This window comes from Apodemus sylvaticus, chromosome 7, assembly GCF_947179515.1.
Source record: "Apodemus sylvaticus chromosome 7, mApoSyl1.1, whole genome shotgun sequence".
Taxonomy (NCBI): Eukaryota; Metazoa; Chordata; class Mammalia; order Rodentia; family Muridae; genus Apodemus; species Apodemus sylvaticus.
Window position 1 is genome coordinate 78,761,049 of NC_067478.1, and position 14,412 is coordinate 78,775,460.

A 14,412-nucleotide genomic window follows, 5' to 3' on the forward strand; every position below is an offset into this window, starting at 1 on the left:
ATTGAAAAAAAATTATGTTATGTTTTGCTTATACCTTCTGCATTCAGTGTCTGTGGAGTCTAGAAAGGGGGATTAGATCCTTTGGAAGTGAAATTCAGACCCTTGTTAGTCAATGTGTAGGCGCTGGAAACTGAACCGGGGTCCTCTGGAAGAGCGTCCAGTGCTCTTAGTGGTCGAGCCGCATCTCCAGCCGTCATGGGTCATTTTCAAAATGGACACAAATCTCAGTTTTGAACTTATAGATGGGTATCAATGACTTTTTTGTTCACCTTTTATCATGTGATTTCATGATAAATAAAACAGGTAAACAAAGGCAGAGCTGCAGCTGAGAGTCTCGTGCAGATTGTCTCCACGTCTCCTCCTGGCATAAGCTCGGCCTCAGCTCCATCCGGTTTGGACCAAAGGGAGAAACTCTTGAAACCGAACAAGAGCTCTTGGCCCCGGTCCACACGCGGAGTATGCTGGTGGGGATTCTGGCCATGACTTTGTAGTTGAAATCTACTGGCCCATCAGACAGCAAAGCCTGTGAGGTCTGTCCTCTCTCCTTCACGGTATCACACGCTATGGCTATGGGGAGTTAGGAGGGCTGGAGATGAACCTCCGCAGGCAGGAGACTCCCAGAGCACCGAGACACATCCAGGAGGTGACTCTTTTCCTCTGAGCCTTCAGGCGACACTGTGAGTTCAAATAGGGTGAAGTTTCTTCCTTTGGTTTTGCAGGAAACATGACACAGAAGGCCAGAAGAGTAGGGACCACCATTACAGCACTTCACAGTTTGTGAGGGTGCTTATAGTTTATATGGTTAATGCTACTTTTATTTGCACGAAGACCCCGGAGCCCTGAGACATGAGGTGACCTGCCCTTGGTGAAATGGTCAGTAAACAGGCTCAGAATTTGAACCTGAGTCCCCCGTCACCAGATTTCTTTCTCTTAGCAGTCACACAGCAGCGTCTGTTGCACTGACGTTTGAAATCCGGACCTCACGTGGCTTTCCCACCAAGGCTGACTTCAGGACACTGGGTTGCCGCTTGGCCGCTGGGGTTTTCAAAGCTTCCCAGGTGATTCCAACCAAGCTGCCTGCTCTTTCCAAAGCAGTGGCTAGTGGTCAGCTCTGCCATTGCTTCTCTAGAGTGACAAGAACCCCATGGAAGATGCTGGGCATCAGGCTCTTCTCCCAGGTCTGAGGTTCTGCGTTCGGAATCAGCTCCTCGGTGATGCTGTGGCTCTGGGGACTTCCGGTACAAGGGGGATAATCTGACTGCCATACCTCCCTGACACTGACCACTATGGGACTCTTAGTGTCACCTGACTTAGCTTCCAAAATGGGAAGCATTTTACTAGGTGTACTGGCTGGTTTAGTATGTCAACTTGACACAGGCTAGAATTGTCATAGAGAAAGGAGCTTCAGTTGAGGAAATGCCCCCGTGAGATCCAGCTGTAAGGCATTTTCTCAATTAGTGATCAAGGGTGGGAGAGCCTCTTGTAGGTGGTACTATCTCTGGGCTGGTGCTCTTGGGTTCTATAAGAGAGCAAACTGAGCAAACCAGGGGAAGCAAGCCAGTACGAAACATCCCTCCATGGCCTCTGCATCAGCTCCTGCTTCCTGACCTGCTTGAGTTCCAGTCTTGACTTCCTTTGGTGATGAACTGCAACATGAAAGTGTAAGCTGAATAAACCATTTCCTCCCCAACTTGCTTCTTGGTTGTGATGTTTGTGCAGGAGTAGAAACCCTGGCTAACACACTAGGTGTCTTAGACAAACTGAACCACTCCTTACAACTTGCATGAGGCTCTGTCCCCCACAGGATGGGCAGCTCCTTTCTGCTGCCACAGAGTTTGCCACCGTGGATCTCAGACCTGGCTGCTTCTGCTTCCAGGATCTAGTGTGTCCACATGCCTCACTGGTCAGTGTCAGTCCCACTGGGGTTCTACCAGGCTAGAGGGAGAGGAAGCAGTGAAGATTGGAAAGCGGGTTGCTTGCAATCAGCATATTTGACTCTGACCTTGACCTTCTGGAACGTTTGCCCTTGAGCAAGTTCTCTGAGCACTGTCCTTACACATAAGGGCGTGAGGATGGCTACCTGACAGGCCAATGGTATGAAGCGAGATGATACGGCCAGAGTACCCGCATCAGAGACTGCTCTGTACAACATCAACAATTATGTTACCAAAGAGATTAGAAATAAATTCTCTCCCCACTCCCTTATTTGTTTATTTATTTATTTATTTATTATTTATTTATTTATTTTTGAGACAGGGCCTCATCATGTAACCCCAGCTAGCTTGGAACTCACTATGCACATGAAGCCCGCCTGGTGTACACAGACATCTTCCAGCCTCAGTGCTGAGATAAATCACACCAGGTGGAAATAAGCTCTCACTGAAAACCCAGCATGTCATCTATATGAGATGATTTCACACTGAGCCTCAGTCCCGTCCCGGGGTGCTATAAGGCACGAGGGAGGCAAGGCTGAGATATCATTCTCTCTATCATACAAACTGGAATTAGGGAGGACAAGACCCATCTACGGATGCACGTCTAACAAGCTTTAGGGCCAGAGCTTGCTTCTGACTTGTCTGACACTGCAGCCTCCTGGAGATCTCTTGGACAGTCCACAGAGCACAGGAAGCAGCGATGAACTTGGCTCTGCATGGGGAGAGAGGGCAGCACCCGGAGGGCTGGGCAGCAGCCTTCTGTTCCTCTTCACCCTCAGAGGACAAGCTTATGGGTAGGAGCAGCAGCAACAACTTAGGAGGTGAACGGCCTGAGCTGGGCATGGTGGTGCACACCCTTAATCCCAGCACTTGGGAGACAGAGGCAGGCAGATCTCTGAGTTCCAGGCCGGCCTGGTTTACAGAGTGAGTTACAGGGTAGCCAGGGCTACACAGAGAAAGCTTGTCTCAAACAAACAACAAGCAACAACAACAAAAAAGAGGTTGGAGGATTATTTCAGTGGCCACACAGTAACACGCTGCCTATGAGCCAAGGAGCATGGGTCCACAGGATCTCTGGTCTTCTGACCCTGATTAGGACAGAGAGTAATTTTTGTGTGTGTGAGGTGAGCTGATGGTGGCAGCGGGTGTGACTGCAGTGGGTGGGGGCTGGGAGTGACAGCTCCCTCTGGTGGGGGCCTGGATGGGAAGAGCACCTGAAAGGCTCCCAGGCAGTCTCCATGTTAGCCTCGGAGGAGGAGGAGGAGGAGGAGGAGGAGGAGGAGGAGGAGGAGGAGGAGGAGGTGGGTGGTCCACTTCCCAGCTGCCTCTTCTGTCACAGGCGTGCGTCTCAAGCCTTTGCATTTGAGGAGGAACCAGGCTGCTGCTGGGAAATGGAAATCATGCTCCTGCTGCAGCCTGACAGCAGAGCATGCTGATGAGTGGATCCGGAGGCTCAGGGGGCCAGCACCTCACACTGTGGGTGTTAGGACGCCGCTGATAGCTGTGGGGATTGTTTGGTCTTTTCTAGAGGATGCTCACCTATCCCAGGCTCACCCAGGGGGCTGAAGAAATCCTACAGGGAGACAGAGTCTCAGAAGAAACTTCAAATGCACTGTTTGGGAGTGGGGCTGGTTTGCTTAGTGTGATGTCCAGGTGGGTGCACTGGATGGCCATGGTGACCCTCCAGCACACCACAGCCTTGCCCTGTGGTGTACCATGACAGTAAATGATACTTACTGCACACTTCCCCTTCTTACCTCTTGGCACAGGCACAAGGCATATGCACTTCATAGATGATGGGAGGAGCTTCATCGTGCAGGTGTTGGCTTGATTTTGCTGGTGGGAAAACACTTGGTCTCATCTTCCACCAGCTCTGGAAGCTCCAAAGCTGTGCTGTATATCTGGGAAAATCTGCATATTTTACACAAATAGGCGGGATACAAACCCTGTGGTTTATGCTTTCTTGTATAGCTGAATCCACCTTTGTTTCTTCGGTTCATTCCTTCTCTCCCTCTCCCTCCCCCCCTTTCTCTCTTTCAGTCAGGGTCTTAATATGGTTCTGGCTGGCTTTAAATATTTGATCCTCCTGACCCTTACCTCCAGAGTGCCGAGGTACCAGGTATATGACGTCACACCCTGTGTATGCAACAATGGGAACTGAACCCAGGGTGTTGTGTGTGACCCATAATTGCTCTGCCAGATGATCTACATTTTGATCATTCTAATATTTCTCCCCAGTAACCAAAATTCTTCCTGAGACAAGGGTTCCCCTCCCATGTAATTGCTAAACAGAGGTCCTTCTAGCTAGGTAAAATTTTAATTCAATCTTTCTTGTGCATTTCATGAATGAATAAGACGCAAACATCCCTTTTCTCCTCATTTTGCATGATGAGTTTAGGATTCATTAATGATTCTGCTTGGGTCGATTATTACCATGCAGTTGGATTCACTTATAAAGACAACACAATTATCAACAAAAACAAACGAACTTTCTAGGGCTCACTGGCCGTGGTATAGCATCGTGCGCATCCCAAACACTGTTTGCTTGATTCTTTTCATAGCTTTGGTTCTGTTTGGTACAGCTTAGTCAGCTGTTAAGTACACAGTGTTGACTGTCACAGACACACGGCTGTGTTTACAGTTTGGGTGACAGTATCTCAACTGATGGTGGATCGTTCTATCCGATTCATTCTCATCTTTCAGAGCGGAACAGTCCCCTGGTGGCTCAACACCACTTCCTAAATTTGATCCAAACTTCAGTTCTGTCTCCTTCTCTTTAGATTGAGGATGTGTGGTGTCCCGCCTCACCCCCCCCCCCCACTCCCCAGTGGTTCTCATCTCTACTCAGGGACCCACTTTTCTCGGTGAGTGACTCAACATTTTATCACCTGACATTTCAAGAGAACCACTTTGCTATTCAACTGAATCCATATATTAAAGCTAAACCCCGAAGTGAGCATGGGCCCAGCAAAGGTTAGACAAAGATAAGTCAATTTGTCACGCCTCCTGGCCTGTGGTACAGGGCAGAAATGAAGTGAGGCTTTGGAGCTAGAATGTACTGGGGCCTCTGACTTCCAAAACTTTGTCCTGTTTGTTTTGAGACAATGGCTGTCTGTGTAGACCAGGCTGTCCTATGCAGCCCAGGCTAGCCTTACACACAAAGCATTTCTCTTGTCTTCTCCTTTTCCTGACTTAGTATTCTACCCTGGAGAAGCATCCAGATTCACCCAGACCCTCTCTGTTGGTTGCATTTACCGACTAGAACATTCTGTGCTTAGACTTAGGGCCCTGGGCAGAATATTTAAGGTAGGCTTAAAACTTGAACTTCCAAATTGGGAACATTGTAAATCTGAAGTGAGTTGTTATTGATTTTTGTCTCGGACTGAGGAAGAATGGACGGGCTCAGGAAGAAAGGCTTCCTGCCCGAGCATCTCGCAGCAGCCTGTCAATCGAGCCGCAGTCCTCAGTCCTTCCTCCATCATTTATTTCTGGCTCACAGAAGCACAGAGGCTTTCTCCACCCCAGAAGGCCGGCCAGGAAAGCAGCAGCGGCTATTTCAGCCCAGGCTTCTTCTGTCTGTGTCTACCTACACAAAAAGATTGACCCGGGCATGCTCTTTCTCTAGCCTTGCTGTGTCTTGTTCTTTCTGAGAGTGGGAGGGAGGCAGAGGGGCCCAGGGATGAAAGAGCTGCAGCTGCAGACGCAGACTGGGAGAGCAGGGTAGGCTGGTGCAGCCGCTTCCTTCTCCGTCCCTTCCCAGGGCCACTGCAGTCCTATTATTTTGGGAACTCCAATGACGCTAAGGAAGCCCCAGCTCCCCTGCAGGTTCTGCTCACCTCTCCCACGCTACCATAAACTTGTTTGTTCTTTACCAAGCAGTCTTGGTAATTAAACTTGACATTACCCACAGCCCTTGGACCATCTCTTCCACAGGCTTGTATAAAATTGCATACAGAGATAAAGTTAACACCATCTATCCCTCCATTTATCCACCAATCCATCCATCCATCCCTCCATCTATCCCTTCATCTATTCATCTCTCCCTACCTCCATCTCTCCATCCACCCATCCATCCATTCCTCCCTCCCTCCCTTCATCCAGCAGTCAGTTACTGATGCCTCTTCTAAGCCAGGTTAGGTATTATGCTCAGCACCTATCACTGTGGCACCTCCACAGCTCCCTGCCTAGGCTAGTCTGATGTCTCAGATGGTGGACAGCTTTTGGGGAGGGCTCCGGTCCCAGTATGTTACTCTGGAGGATAGGGATTTTATGCCTACATCTATCTCTCCAAGCACCATGGGGTCATCCACCTACACAAATCAGTACTCACCAGGAGCCGGTTAGACTGCATAACTCGGCTATCTATCCAGCGTAAGAGATGCTGTTGACTGACCCCTGGTGGCAAGACAGTTCTACCCACAGGAGACAAATCCCTATTTGCCACTCTGAAGAAGTGTCAAGTGCAGTCATTTCCACCAGAGGGAGGGAGAGTGCGGTGGCCCTGGGAGGGGACAGAGAAGAGCATCCCAGGGGGGAACAGACTGAAAAAGCCAAACACAGTGGTGTCTACTGAGAGTCAGTGAGGTGGGTGAGGTGTGGCGTAGATTGCGATTGCGGTGAAAGGAAGAGAGTGTGGGAGAGGGAGAGACTGGGAAGGTTCCAGAAGTGGGGAACTGTTACTGAAGGAGAGTAGTGATGTCACCAGATTTAAAATTTAGGATTTCTGCTCTCTCTCTCTCTCTCTCTCTCTCTCTCTCTCTCTCTCTCTCTCTCTCTCTCCCCCTTCTCCTGTTTCCCCTCCCCATTCTCTCCTGGCAAGAACAATTTTTATTGTGTAATATTTTTCAAGTTGGGGCTGGGATTGCTGCTGCTTAGATGCCTCACAGGATGGTGTGCCACATGGGACAATATAGCTCATAGGCACACACAACATGTTTCCTCTTCGAACTTGATTCCAGCCAAGGGGTGACCAGAGTAGGAGAGACCATACTGGTGGATGCGTGAATCAGAAAGCTCCGATCGGAAGGGTAAAGGATTAATTTAGTATCCTTGGGTTTGGAAAACCCCAAAAGATGACCCTTAGCAGACATCTGCCCAGAGGAGAGAGTAGACCTCAGGCTTTCTGTTGTGCCATAGTCAAGATAGAGACTCCCCCACGTCTCAAGTGACTCCGAAGGCAGATAGACTGTAAGTCTCTCTGGCCTCAGAAAGCCAGAGCTGTATAAGGAGAGGAGAGGAGAGGAAAATGTACCCGGCCGTGACATTAAATGGGGTTTATTTTCATCATCTCATATTTCCTACTGTGGGGCACCCTCCTTCCCCACCTGTGCATTCAGCCGTACTTTAGGATACAACTCTGAGGGATTCAGGCTCTCAGAAATAATGGCATGATGCTGTTACCGCATGGATGTGCCCTTTCCAAAGGCACAAAACAGGAAGGTGACCTGCGGATTCAGAGGAAGGCAATAAACCACACATTCAATTAGGATGACGTGCATTTAATCACAATTGTTTAATGGTATTTGAGATTTCTTATTTAATCAGTAATGAGACTACCTAGCAATTAATGTTCACGGAATTGTGCGCTGCCCTTACCAGCACAGTGTTGATTTTAAACTAATCTATTTTATATCCTCTTTCTATTTCTGCGGTTAATAAAGGTGCCACAATGAGTTGTATTAAAACATCAATTTCTTCTTTTGTTGAACCCACAAGTTTATCATGGGTTTGAATCAAAATACTGAGGTGATTATAAAAATACTGAGGTGATTCTTAGCAATGTGGCTTTGGTGTGTTAGGTGTTGCTTGGATAGAGGAGTCACGTGGGAGATGTTTTGGCTCATGGCCCATTAGTTTTTCCAGTGTTTTTTGGCTCCTATTGGAGGGGTCTGAAGACAGGGACCATTTCATGGGCAAGTGCTGAGGCCGTATAGATCCTCAGAAGGACCGAAGCTTGGTTTAGGGCTCCCTGTTTTGAAAGTCTGAGCATGAACCTCTTTGTTTGGTACTATTTCCTGCAAATTTTAGCCTTTCCTGGGGATGAGTCGGGATGGGCCTCAGCTGAGGGAGAAGGTGGTCTGTGAGTGGCTTCCTCATGTCATTTTTGGAACTGTGGGCAAGAAGGCTGTGTGTGGAGCTAGAACCTGACCCTGGGTTTTCCTCATGGCCTTTGTCCCTGAAAATCTGTTTCTTGTGTGCTGACATGGTGGGTACTGTGTGTGCCGGTATAGGAGTCCACGTGTGACGGCTCAGGGGAGGTGCTCTAGAGAGGGGCGGATCTGTGCTTGCTGTTATGCCTGGTCTCAGACAAATCACTTAAACACTCTCTGTTCCAGTTTGCTCATTTGCAAAGCAAGGACAATAGAAGCCGGGAGGCTGGCTGGATAGTTAAAAAATGAGCGCATGGGATCTGGCCTGGAGCCGGACACCGGAAGCATCGAGGTCAGCCCTCTGTTCTCTTAAGAACGTCTGTTCAAACACAAGCGCTGTCTTATTCTTGCTCTGTCTTCTGCAGGGCCTCTTTGTGTAGCCCAGGCTGACCTTGAACTCAGTTCTCTCTCAGGTGCTGGAATTAGAGGCATGAGCCACCATGTCCAGTCAAAGACATCTTCTTTGACTATCTCACACATATCCATCAAGGGGAGAGTGTGGGCCAGTGACTCTCTTGCAGTACAGCACAATAGCCTAAGACTGGCAACTTTAAGTAACATGTACTACCATGCCACCATTTTGAAGTCAGGAATCTGGATGTGGTTTAGCTGGAGTTTTGACTCTGGCTCTTTAATAAGACCACAGTCAAAGTATCTCCTGGGGACATGGTCACCTCAAGGTCCAGCTGGGCCCAGGATCCACTTCCAAGTTCACACATGTGGTCATTGACAGGATTCACTGCATCGGAGGCTGGAGGGCAACTGTAGTTTCTTGCTAGGTGATCTTTATTAGGATAAGTGTGCATGAGGGGGAAGAGGAGAGGGAGGAGGGGAGGGAGGAAGAGTGAACATTGCTTTTGCTATGGTCTGTTTGTTATACACTAGCTGCTAGGTGCCACCTACTTTCAAGGAGAGGAGGTCACACAAGTGGGCAGATGCCAAGATGGTGGGCAGATGTCAAGAGGTGGTCACACAAGTGGACGGATGTCAAGGACACATCCTATTAGATGTCTATTGCATGCTCTGGATGCTCCTACCACTGCCTGCCCATGCCCAGTAGGGGGCGTGATACTGTTAGCCCTGGAGAAAGAGAGAAATACAACCTTGCCCCACGGCTGAAAGGTGAACTGGGCTATTTGTGAACAGCCCTGATGATACACGTGCTCCCACAGCGTAGAGACTTGCTTAACTCATGAGAGGGTCGATGGAGGGTTTTACTCAACAGAGGTTAATAAATCAAGTTGGGGTTGAAGAGCATAACCGACTTGAGGGAAACGTTGGATGTTTGAGCAGGGGAGTGATTTAACTAGTGAATCTTAAAATGATTATTATTAGCTGGCTTTTAAATTGAAGAGGAGAAATTCATATGCAAGGTTAAAATTAGGGGTCCAGAGGGTTATGTAAATAAAAAACAGACTTCTTTACCTTTCCTAGGACCCTACTCTGAATTATTTTTTCACTCTCTTAGATATTTTGGAAATATTGAGGAATACACACACATACACACACACACATACACACACACACCAGAGGGAGAGGGTGGCACCTGAATGACTTCCTTGTGTGCACCTTAGAAAGCTCAGGGATATTGAATGTGCATGTGTGTGTGTGTGTGCATGTGTGTGTGTGTGCATGTGTGTGCATGTGTGTGTGTGTGTGCTATATCTCTCCCTTCATTCTAACTCAATTATCTATGTCTTTAGTACACATTATTCTGTATCTCTCTCTTTTTTTTAACTTTTCCATATATTTTAGTAATAATTTCATAGTGCAGACAGATTTGTCTTATTGAAGGTTTTGAAGAGATTTACGCTGGTGGCCCAGTGGAACGGAGTGACTACGGCAGAGGGAGCCAGACGAACCAAGAGACTCTGAATAATTCTGATTATTTTTATTCATTTATTCACCAAACATTGATTTAGGTCTTTGCTAGGCCCTGGCTTATCAAGTCACATAAGAGATGATCTCTGCTTTCAAGGGGCTCCAGGGAGTGGAAACACGCAAACACATACATTGTGGTACAATGGGCTTGGGTGATGTCGCTGGGGTAGGGTGACAAGTGTCTAGACTGGGATGTCTCCGGGAGATAAAAAGCACAAAGTAGTGGAGACCCTTTAGTGGAAGGAGCATTAACCGGTGCTGTGTGATGGAGGGCTGCTTTGGGCCCTCTAGAAACGTGTCATTTTCTTCACGTGCTTGTGACCTCCCGCACGCACCATCGGGGGCTCTGATGGAGACTAGTGTCATCCCACAGACTGAGTGTCTTGTGATGTGAGTGCTTTCCTTGTCATCTCTCAACCTTTGTGGATAGCGTCTCCAATAGCGTCCCTACCTCCTGCCCTGCTGTTGCACAAACACAGAGTGCGGTCTTGATTATGCAGGAAGGAAGACGAGCTTCTGATTCATTTTTGATGCTCCGTGTTATGAGGCAAAGCTCCCCGGCCATCTGTTCTGAGGAGGAACGTGGTACATATTTTGATTATTTTATTTTTATCTTAATCAAGTGGCAAGTTTCCATCTTGATGCTTCTTAACCTGAGCAGTTGCGGCTGGGAGGCGACGGGCTGGAACAAACTGGCAAGGGAGGAAGGGAAGGAGGGAGGGAGGGAGGTGCCACCTGATGCCAGGCTGGAGTCTGATGTGGGAAAACACTGCTCTGTGAAGCCCTTTTACCTCCTGCACCAGTGAAAGAGTTTCCAGCCCTCTGATGGTCACCGCAAGGCTTAGAGTGCCAGCCTCCTGGGGTTTGTTACACAAAACAGGACAGATGAAGAGGGGTGGTCAGGACTGCTAGTTACAGCCGAGGGCCCTGGGCAGGCCAAGCTGGAGGACTGTGCATGTGTAAAATGGAAAGCTACAGCTTCCTGAAGTGGCCAAGAGAAGTAGCTGTTGCCTTCTAATTAGAAACAGCCAAAGTCTCTTAGCCTAGTTACTGACATTAAGAGGTTTCACTTTTTTCCAGTCAGTGGCATTTGATGGAAATGCCTAATTATGTTCCAAGGTGGTTCTTAGGATGCAAGGGGTTAGAGTAGTCTGGCTATGTGTCTTAGTTGATGTTTATTGGAGACTGAGCCTATAGTAAGGTCTTGGGAGCAGTGGGTTTATGTGTGAAAAGGAGCTAGGGGACATCAGGCCATATGTGACTGGCAGTTCAAAAGTGGGACCTGGCCTTAGGCCTGCTGAGGACCTGGTGGGAGTGCTATCACCCCGCTGGGGAGCTGGTGTGTTTGCTCCTCTCTTTCCCTTCATATTTATTTTTATTTCTATTTTATGTCTGTGGGTATCTCACCTGTTTGCGTCTCCCAGGTGCCTACAGTACTCATGGTGGCCAGAAGAGGGCACCAGATCCCCTGGAACTGGTGTTAGCCACTGGGTGCTGGGAATTGAACCCTGGAAAGCAGCTGATGCTCTTAACTGGTGAGATCTTTCCAGATAGTCCCATGCCCATCTATTTTTTGATTTTGATGGTTGAGGGGTAGTCTCTACTTTTAGAGTACTTGAGTTCTTAGCTCCTGGAACCAAGAGGAAAAGGTCTGGAGGTAGGTAAGCAAGACAAGGAGGGGGCTTCAAGTGGCTCGCTGCACTTTTCTTGAGAACTCTCTCTCAGAGCTGTGGCTGAGGTCCTGGGTGGGCTGATAAGTGGTCTAAATTATAAACTACACCACTTATGGAGCACAGGTGTAGGAAGAGGAATCTATAGAATCAAGAGTGTTATGGGGTGAGCTTTGAGACACTGGGCACCAATCTCAATCCTCAAACATAAATGAGTGAGAAAACCCTAATTTTCGGCTTTCTCATCAATCCTCAACTTTGACTCTTCTGTGCTGCTGAAGGATTTAATCCCATATGTGCCTCTTCTTGTGTCCTAGCTTCTTTTCTAACTCCTTGCTTGCTCCTAGGTTTCTGGAAGTCACTGGAAACCTTTGGGCAGATATATACAGAAAACAGACCATAATGCTTCCATTATACTTTTATTTGGGAGTGATAGAAAGAGTGAGGAAAGCTATATTGGGAGGAGTGATGGGAGGAGTGGTGGGAGGAGTGATGAAGGGAGGAGTGATGTGAGTGATGGGAGGAATGATAGAAGAGCAATGAGAGGAGGAATGGGAGTGATGGGAGGAGTGACTGGAAGAGTGATGATGGGAGGAGTGATGGGAGGAATGATGGGAGGAGTGATGGGAAGAGTGATGATATGAGGAGTGATGATGGGAGAAGTGATGGGAGTGATGGGAGTAGTTATGGGAGGAGTGATGATGGGAGGAGTGATGGGAGGAGTGATGATATGAGGAGTGATGATGGGAGAAGTGATGGGAGTATTATGGGAGGAGTGATGATGGGAGGAGTGATGGGAGGAATGATAGGAGGAGTGAGTGATGGGAGGAGTGATGGAAGGAGTGAGTGATGTGAGGAGTGATGGGAGTGATAGGAGGATTCTTATGATCTACTTCTTAGAGTGAACGAACATCATGTTTTCCTTTTCTCTTTTGTTGGTTAATTTTGTGTACTTTGAAGCTCTCCCATGGTTCACCATGCACAGAAAATGCCCTGGACAGGACCTAACAACTCTTGGGAATTGCTTTTGTCCGGCTGCTAGCAGTAGCTTGGACTCCATGACCTGAGAGGTCATTCCCATTGCTGTCTCTTAACAACACAGTGGCCTCTGTGGGTATAGGTATCATCATTCCAGATTCTTAGAACCTGAAAGGAGTGGCTACACATCCCTTGTTAGTTTTGCAATGAACTACCCCATGGGCCTGTTTCTTTTAGACACCTTAGAAATTATCTTAGAGACAGAGACCTTTTGAAATTGATTTCAAGCTACCATTTTGTGAACTTCAACTTTCAATATATGAGCTTTTTTTTCACACATGTATGGAGTCACACCAACAAAAAGAGGTTACAGAATTATTTCTTTAGCCCTACAAACTCTCTCACGTTGTCCCTTTATAGTTATACCCTGCTTCACCCGAACTCCTAGCAACTGGTAGTGTGTTTTCCAAAACTATAGTTTTGTCTTTTCAACAATGAGCTTTTACGTTTAAAAGATGGGAATGAAAGTCAACCTCATCCGCCTTTTGAGACGGGGTTTCTCTGTGTAGCCCTGGCTGTCCTGAAGCTCACTTTGTAGACCAGGGTGGCCCCTAACGCATAACTCCATCTGCCTCTGATTCCCAAGTGCTGGTGTTGAGACTCTTAAAATAGCTGTGCATTTGTGCTCACACATGCAGCTCATCTGATCAGTTAAAGCAGGGATTCAGCAGCACTGCCCCAGTGAAATGTGATCCCAAGGCCTCCAGCCATTGCTTCCATCCCATAAGACTGAACTCAGGAAGAAGCCTGTGAGTGCCTTTACCTGTGGCCCTCCCTTCTCCTTGGGGGCTGTTTGCCATCAGCCCTGAGGATTGACTTATTGACTTCAGATCAGCTTCAGCAAGAAGTTCAACTTTATTGGGGATGACCATGGGCTGTGTAGATCTTGGAGAGTAGGTAGGGACTTCCAGGGTGGATATACATTATCGCCTACAGGGAAGCCTGGCAATGCTTCATTTACATGATGAGGAGGAGCAAGAACCTGCTGGGGAGGCTCTTATCAGGAGAGGGAACGTCGAACCTGTAATCTGGCCATAGACTACGTGACTGTCCTCACAGGTTCTTTGGGGGTTACAGGTGGGAAGGACTGACCGATCCTAGCACAGTACCTAATTATCATGTGTCAGGGAGTGCTGAGTGGGACTTCAGTGCTGAGTCATGCAGCACCTGCAGGAAGTTCTGTGCAGGGCCATCCTCCAGATAAGGTCCGCAGCCATGCTTAGAGAAGCTCTCAGATAAGATCAGGCAGAGTCCTCCATTTTGCTCCAAGCTCAGGGACCTTCTCAGGACTCGGTGGACTGCAGCCTTAATAGCAGGGTCTTCCAACATTTACCCACTGGGCTTTCTCACCAGCCCTTTCTTTTCTTTCGACTTGGCCTGTTTTCCATACCTATTAGCAGGCATATCAGGAAATACAGTCTTTATTCCACACACCCATTTGCCTGGCCAAAGATTAGAGAATATACACAGTCCAGTCCAAAGTGAGCATCTGCCGGTCTATGTCCTTTGCTGCTGAGGTGGCCGTGGAATTTCTAGCCCAGAAAAGTTGCAAGAAGAATATTTGGATTCAAGTGAAAGGGAAAGCTTTGGCACTTGAAGTACTCCATCTGCTCTGGGTCTCACTCCTCGAATCTCCCCTGAGGGTGCACCACTTCCATTTGAAATTTAGACCCAGGTAACACAGCAGCTCTCTGTGTCTGTCCTTTCTAGGGATAGGATCTCCTAAATTCTTCTTCTTCT